We start from the raw sequence: 7,347 nt of genomic DNA on the forward strand, positions 1-7,347 counted from the left end.
GAGGAGGAGGAGGAGGAGGAGGAGAAAAGGAAGTCCAACTGGGCATAGTGCTGCACACCTGTGCGATGCCAGTACTTGAGAGGTGAGGGTGCTAAGTCTTAAGAACCCACTAGAGCTCCATAGCAAGACTAAGTGAAAGAAAGGAGGGAGGAAGGGGAAGAGAGAGGGAGATTCAGTTACAATGCTCACTCATGGTCTAAGCTCCCCGGGTGACAAGAGATGAAATAACTTCCACTCCTTTAGCTACAAATACAGAAAGGGGGTCAGGCAGTGGTAGCACACGCCTTTAATCCCAGCACTTGGGAGGCAGAGGCAGGTGGATTTCTGAGTTTGAGGCCAGCCTGATCTACAGAGTGTTTTCCATGACAGCCAGGGCTACACAGAGAAACCTTGTCTTGAAAACAAACAAACAAACAAACAAATAAACAGGGGATGATTTTAAAGGATGCCTGACATAACACGGTGCTTCTCAAATTGAGACCATCAAAATCATCTGGGTAACAAAGATTTCTGGGCCCCAACTTCAAAATTTTCAAGTTTTATCTTATTAGATTTGGGGTAAAGCCAGAGAATCTAAATTTCCAGTACATCACTATGAGATGTTTCTTCCAGTAGCTAAGGTGAGGGCTGGGACAGGAAGGCTCACATTTTGAAAGGCTAGGTCTAGGAGGAGCCTGGGTGCTGGCACAGCAGAGTCTATGTTAAAGCTATTACTACCACATGCTACTATGAGCTCCTGTGACTGATATCAATAATAAACAGGAACAGCCCCTACTTAGTGCAGAGAGCCCTGGTAAGAAGGAAGGGAGACAACAGGATAATACTGGGCACAAATTCTCCAAATAATAAAATAATCCTATGTATTATGAGCTAGAAATATATTTAATAAAAATAAGTCACTAATATGCTATATTTTGGAAAAATTTTAAAAGAGCAAAACATACAACTGTAATAACAAATATTTCTAGTTAGACTTGAGTTGTTTTTTGTTTTTGTTTTTGTTTTGTTTTTGTTGTTTTGGTTTGTGGTTGCTGTTGCTGTTGTTTGTGTTTTGTTTATTGCAATTTTTAAAATAAAAATGTAACTAGATCAAAAAAAGAAAAAAAAATGGAGTGAATTTTATGTCAAAAATCAAAGAATTATTTAAGCTGTCGAATTAGCCTCAAGAAAAATTTCAACTAAACATAATAAAGGAATGTGTTAGAAGTAGATATGGTGGAACTAGAAGTGTTAAACATGGTTTTTCAGAGAGAATGGAGATGATTCACAGGAAGAAAGAGACAGCATACATTCTTCCACTTAAAGTTAGGGAACATTGCTGGTTCCAGGGTGGGAGACTGTCAGAGCCATAGGATAAGGGGTTTTACTGTTACATTGTGTCTCCAAGTAACATCGGAAGCTATTCCTGTAAAGTCTCTTCAATATAACAGTATAAGTGTAAGCTGAACAAGAAGGAAATCAAAGACATGCCAAAATGGATAGAGAAAAGCCCATGATGCCTCAATTCTACCCAAAGATTGTAGGCAACAAGGGAAGTGGGAACAGGAGGCATGTCCTTCCTCGGGGAAGAACATACCTATTGGCTCCGGCAGACAAATGGTAATTCATGAAAACCTATATACACTTAAAATTGGATGGACTCTACAGGTTATATATAGAAATATATGTATATATATAAAGGCATACAAATGCAATAACTGTTGATTAAAAAAAAAAGGCCATGAATTTGAAGGAGGGTTGGGAGAATTACAAGAGAGAATTTGAAGGGAGAAAAGTAAAGAGTAAAATATTGTCATTAAAACACAATCTCAAAAATAACCAACAGAATAAAAAAAATTAAAAAGAAACAACTAGAGGTAAAATTAAAAGTTTTATTTTTCTGATTCTCAATAAATAAATAAAATGGTTGTGTGGATTTTACAATTAAATATCTATTTTTAAGATAATGATATAGTAATGACATTGTACCAAAATGTATTTTCCAATAAATATACATGGAACTACTTCAATTGAACAATGCAAAAGGTAATTGTGATGGCTATTCCCAATTATCAACTTGACTCTATCTGGAATGAACTACAATGCAGAAATGGAGGGCACACCTGTGATCCAGAACTTGAGGCTGGAAGACACAGGCTTTTGATCTGAAACTGGAAGCATAGTGGCCATGAAAAGCTTAAGCCCAGGCAAGGTAGCACAGGCATTTATTTCTAGGAGACAGGCACAGATGTCTGAGTTCAAGGCCAACCTGGAACAGAGCAATTTCCTAGTAAAGACCATCCTAGGTCCAGGTGGATAATCTGGGCCATACTTTCTGGTGGAGGCCTACATGAAGACCATGGAAAAAGGAAGGCTTACTTCTTCTTTGTTCTACTTGTGTTTACTTGACAAAACATCTGTTGGAACCTACTTCAGAATTCCACCTTATACAGAAGACCAGCTAAAATACCTAGCCAGGTGGGGCTAAGCAACACCACTGCCCATTGTTGTGTTATTGGATGGTTGACTGTAAGTCATTCCAACAATTTCCATAGTGTATAGAAACATTGCATAAGTGTTGTGACTTTAGAGAACCCTGACTAATAAAGCAAAATTAAAATATTTTCAATTTTTGTTACATAGAAGGATTGTACCCTATTATTTTCAATGTCATCATTAATGATATGTTCACAAGAACTAAGTTTGTTCATAATTCACATATTTTTCCCTTTATTTTATAAAGAACATGAATAAAGTTAATTATATAACTTTTCTATTTAAAAAAATAGAACATACTTTATTAGCAAAAAAGTAGAAGTAACCTAATTTTTCAAATAACATGTTGGATTTTCACTATTTATTAGCTATAATGTCAAAACAATGTCTATGCTTAAATGTTCAAGCAATATTCTATTACAATCATAGATCTTTTGCTAAATATCTTTTTCTCTAATAACATAAAACATTGTATATGTGAATCTTTGCACATTATGTATTCTGTAACACCATGAGCTCAAGGCTGTTATTTTAATTACAACAGTCAACAAAACTTCCCCCCATACCCTTAAGATGTCAAAATCTATTTCTATGCTTTAATTTTCTCCACTGATTGTTTTCTCACTTCTGTGACAAATCATTTTTTTTCAGATGCCTCAGGCTGCAATATTCACTCAATTTCCCCTTCACATAAAAAGCAAGGCATTATATGTGCACATAAATTTAACAATATTAATGTATCCTTCGTAAAAAAGCTGTATTTGTATAGGCAGACTTTTATTACATTGGCTGGAATGCATTCCTCATTATACTATTCATTCATTTATCTAGTCAATTGTTCTGTCCTGTTTTTCTTTATTCCTTTATCCACTAATCTTCTCATTCAACATATATTTAATGAGATTTTTGCAAAACACTGATGCACTAGTACATTTATGGAAAAGTCTCTGTGTTTTGTGCTGAAGGTACAGCAGTCACAAAGATAGTCAGTGAGGAGTTAAGAGGAATGTTTAAGGAAGAAAGCTAGATGTCTAGAATGTTGTATGAACAATAGGGACTGGTATGTGTTAGAGACTGACAGGGAGGCAGAGTGATAATCCTTTAGACCGCAAGCTCATCTGAGGAGTAGGAACATAATGAAAAAAAACACTATTAAAATTTGTGATTAGACAATTGAGGTCTAGACTACAGTTCTTTAAGGTTATACTTCTATATCCAGAATTTCCTTATACAAGAATAAAAGTGGGAAAAGACTGAGACAGAATTAATTATATTAAGAACAACTAAGCTTAGGGACACAGAAAGACACAGTCAACAAAAGCAGCAGTCTCTTAACAAGGTTGTAAATTCAGTTTTCAGTCTTTTTGTTGCTGTTGTTTGGTAGACAAAAGATTATGGATGTAAAAGGTTAATATTTTATGCAACAGTATAAATAATAGTATCATCTGAAAGTTAGCTTTTATTATGTTAAAAATTTGAGATTAAAGAGTAAATTTAGAGCCTCTTAAAACTAAAAGTCTTTCTGGAGCTGTCACAAGCTTATTCACATACTGGAGTACTCAGGGCTACTTTTACTTCTGATCAGAAAAATAAAAACTAGGAGGACGCCATGACCATTGTTTTCTTCCACAGTTACTAGAAAAACTAGTAGTGTTCATGAAAATACTAGAAACCTAGTCATCTAATTAAAAAAAATCAAGATACAAAAATTAAAAGAAACAACAACAGAGATACATTTGGTGGAATTTGTAAATGTTCGGCTTTAAAATAAAATTAAAAAAAAAAACCTTTCATAACCTTGGAGACTTGGTACTATCTCATTATTGGGGTGGTCATATATAAATAGAGTGGTGTCCACAAAGAAACCCACTCAAATGTCAATATCCAAAGATGTATGAAGGCAACATCATATAGCCATGATTGATTAACTGAATCATGGTCCATAGCCATGAACTCAATCTCCAGCCCTCTTCTCCTCTTAGAGCTCAGGGTAATATGTTCTGGTTCAACATTTATGTTTTGTAATAACATGGTTGGCCTTTCATCAAGGCTATTCTCCACCCAGGACTGTCAACAGTGGCTGCCACTGGCTTAAGTCATTTTATCAGCCTGAACTTTGAATAATAAATACACTGCTCACTTGAGAAATACCAAGGGTTTTGAAGCTGCCTGTAAAAGGTTATTTATTTTTTTTTGACTATGAGAAATTCTTCAATGCATGATAAGTATTTTTCTACTAGTATAAAAGGTGACACAGCTTGCTTTAAAATATAAAATGTAAAATATAATATATTTACTGTATTATTAGTTACTTTATAATGCTGTGATAAACCAGCATGACCAATACCATTTAGAAAATAAGGAGTTTAATTGGATTATAGTTTCTAAGGTTTAGTGTTCATGCTGTGGAGCTCAAATCTGTTGATAGACAGCTGAGTGTCCACCTTTTGATCCATAACCATGAGAAAGAGAAAATTAGACACTTGGAATGGTAAGAGAGTTTCAAAACCTCAAAACCCACCTTCAGTGACATAACTCTCCAACAAAACTGTATATCCAAGTCCTTCTCAACAACTGAGAATCAGATATTCAAACATAGGAATCCATGAAGGCCATTAACAGTCAAACCACCAAACAGTGTCCTTAGAAAATTTGTATATATTAAATTATTTATTTCTTAAAAACAGCCCATGAGACATTACAGAAGATGACATAGAATTATATTACAGATTAACTTGTTCAAGGAAAATACCAAGAGCAATATAGAAAAAGCAAGATCCCCTTAGGAAAGGGTCTTAAATCTGTGTCATTGCTAGCAATGTGAAGCTTTACCTAAAGAGCTATCTTAAATTTACTTGGAGGTAGAAAGTCATTATGAAAAGGAATGGTTAATAGTAAAATGAGTACCAAACATATTCAATGTATAAGATTATATACCTCTGAGCTTACAGAGAATGGTAAAACCTTAAAAGTCTATGAAAAGCCAAATGAATAATAATTGATTTAATTTGGACTCCTAATAATATTTTGGAAATTTTTGTTACTCTTCCAATCTACTTGCTCTTGCACGACCATAACCCAGTGTGTTCAGTTAGAGCAAATATTCTCAACCTGTGTGCTATGACTCCCTGACGATCACATATCAAATATCCTACAAAGCAGACAGTTTTGTTATGATCCATAAGAGTAGCAAAATTTCACTTATGAAGATGAAATAATTTTATGTTTAGGAATCACTACAATAGGAGATATTGTATTGTATTAAAGGGTTGTAAAATTAGGAACGTTGAAAACAACTGTAGAGCTTCCCATATGAACAGAAATGTAGAACCATCTGCTTGGGTTAGGGTCATCTTACCAGAAATCATGCCATTGGATAAATGTTGTTTTCTTTCCATAAGCAGTCACTTATACTTAACAGATCTTTCATGCTTGGGGAGCTTCACAAGTCCCTCTCCCATCAATGGCAAATTTTAACTGTCTTGTTCTTGTGCAGGCAGTCACTGCTATCCTTCAGTTATTATGAGCTCATGAATGCAATGGCTCTGCCATGTGTACAGAAAAATTTCACACCAGTCACTCTTAAACTTTGGCTTTAGTTTTATGAAAGACGAGAATAATAGCTAACATTGATCTGTCCTGTTTTAAAAAATCACAACATTTTTCTACTTAACACAAAAATATCCATAACACATGAGTTTCAAACAGTTTTACTCTGTAGGCCACATTCTCTTGATGTCTTTGAACTCTCTAGCCCCTGCAATCCTTCTTCCCTATCTTCCATGGGTTTCTGAGCTCTGCCTAATGTGTATCTATGTGCCTCTACATCTTCAGCTAACAGTTGCTGGATGAAGCATTATAGGGCAGTGGTCTGTTCAGGCAACTTAGGCTCGGTCGAGTAATTGTCCGAGAGCCCTGGAGCCATAGTGGGCAGTTTCTGCCTGCAGTGGGTGGAAGGACTTCGGCTATAACTCCTGAGTCTTTGGGTCCGGTTTCAGTTGCAACCTCTCACAGCTGCCCCGACAGGAGATGTGAGCTCTATCAGGCAGACAATGCTCCAAGCTTCCAGCATTCTAGTTGGACCCTACCCCCAGTCATCTGACCACAGCCAGGCATGCATCGTCCCAAAGACAGATAGCCACGCCCCATACAATATAAGGGGTGGTTTGCCCCCTCCTCCCTCTCTTGCTCTTTGTCTCCTCTCTTGCTCTTTGTCTCTTCTCTTTGTCTCCTCTCTTGCCTTCTTCCTCTCTTTCCTGCTCTTTGTTCTTTTCTCTTGCCTTCTTGATCTCTTGCTTTCTTCCTCCTCTCTCTCTCTCTCTCTCTCTCTCTCTCTCTCTCTCTCTCTCTCTCTCTCTCTCTCTCTCTCTCTCTCTCTCTCTCTCTCTCTCTCTCCCTCTCTCCTTCTCTTCTCCTCTCCTTCCTCTCCTTCCTCTCCTTTCTTTCTCTCTACATGAGTGGCCTATTCTCTCTGTCCTATAATAAAATATCTCATTTATACATTGCCTCCTTTTTGACTAATGCACACCACCACAGGCCTCAGCTGCAGAAAGAGAGACCCAGGCTGCAGTAGCAAGACCATACAACCTCACAAAGCCTCTTTCATGATGTTTGGGCTAGACAGTTATCTACTCTTCTGTTTGGCTTGGCCTACAATTGAGTATGGGCTATCTGCTGGAGTAGCGTATAGGGACATGGCTATATCTGTCTTTCATATACACTCCTTTCATTTTCATTTTACTTATTGATTCTAGTTGATAGTAAATTTATATATATATAAAGTTATATATATATATATATATTTATGTTATATATAAGTATATATATAAGTTATATATAAGTTATATATAAGTATATATAAGTATATATCAA

General features: G+C 36.1%; 1 long non-coding RNA gene across 1 annotated transcript in view; it reads right to left on the reverse strand.

Annotated features, from left to right (window-relative positions):
• Positions 1-5,938, reverse strand: part of LOC116069960 — an 18,413-nt gene extending 12,475 nt beyond the window's left edge. The window contains exon 1 of the long non-coding RNA XR_004110230.1: positions 5,834-5,938. This is a non-coding gene — a long non-coding RNA (uncharacterized LOC116069960). The remainder of the gene's footprint in view (positions 1-5,833) is intronic.
• Positions 5,939-7,347: the final 1,409 nt, after the last annotated feature.

This window comes from Mastomys coucha, unplaced genomic scaffold (genome assembly GCF_008632895.1).
Source record: "Mastomys coucha isolate ucsf_1 unplaced genomic scaffold, UCSF_Mcou_1 pScaffold22, whole genome shotgun sequence".
Classification (NCBI taxonomy): Eukaryota; Metazoa; Chordata; class Mammalia; order Rodentia; family Muridae; genus Mastomys; species Mastomys coucha.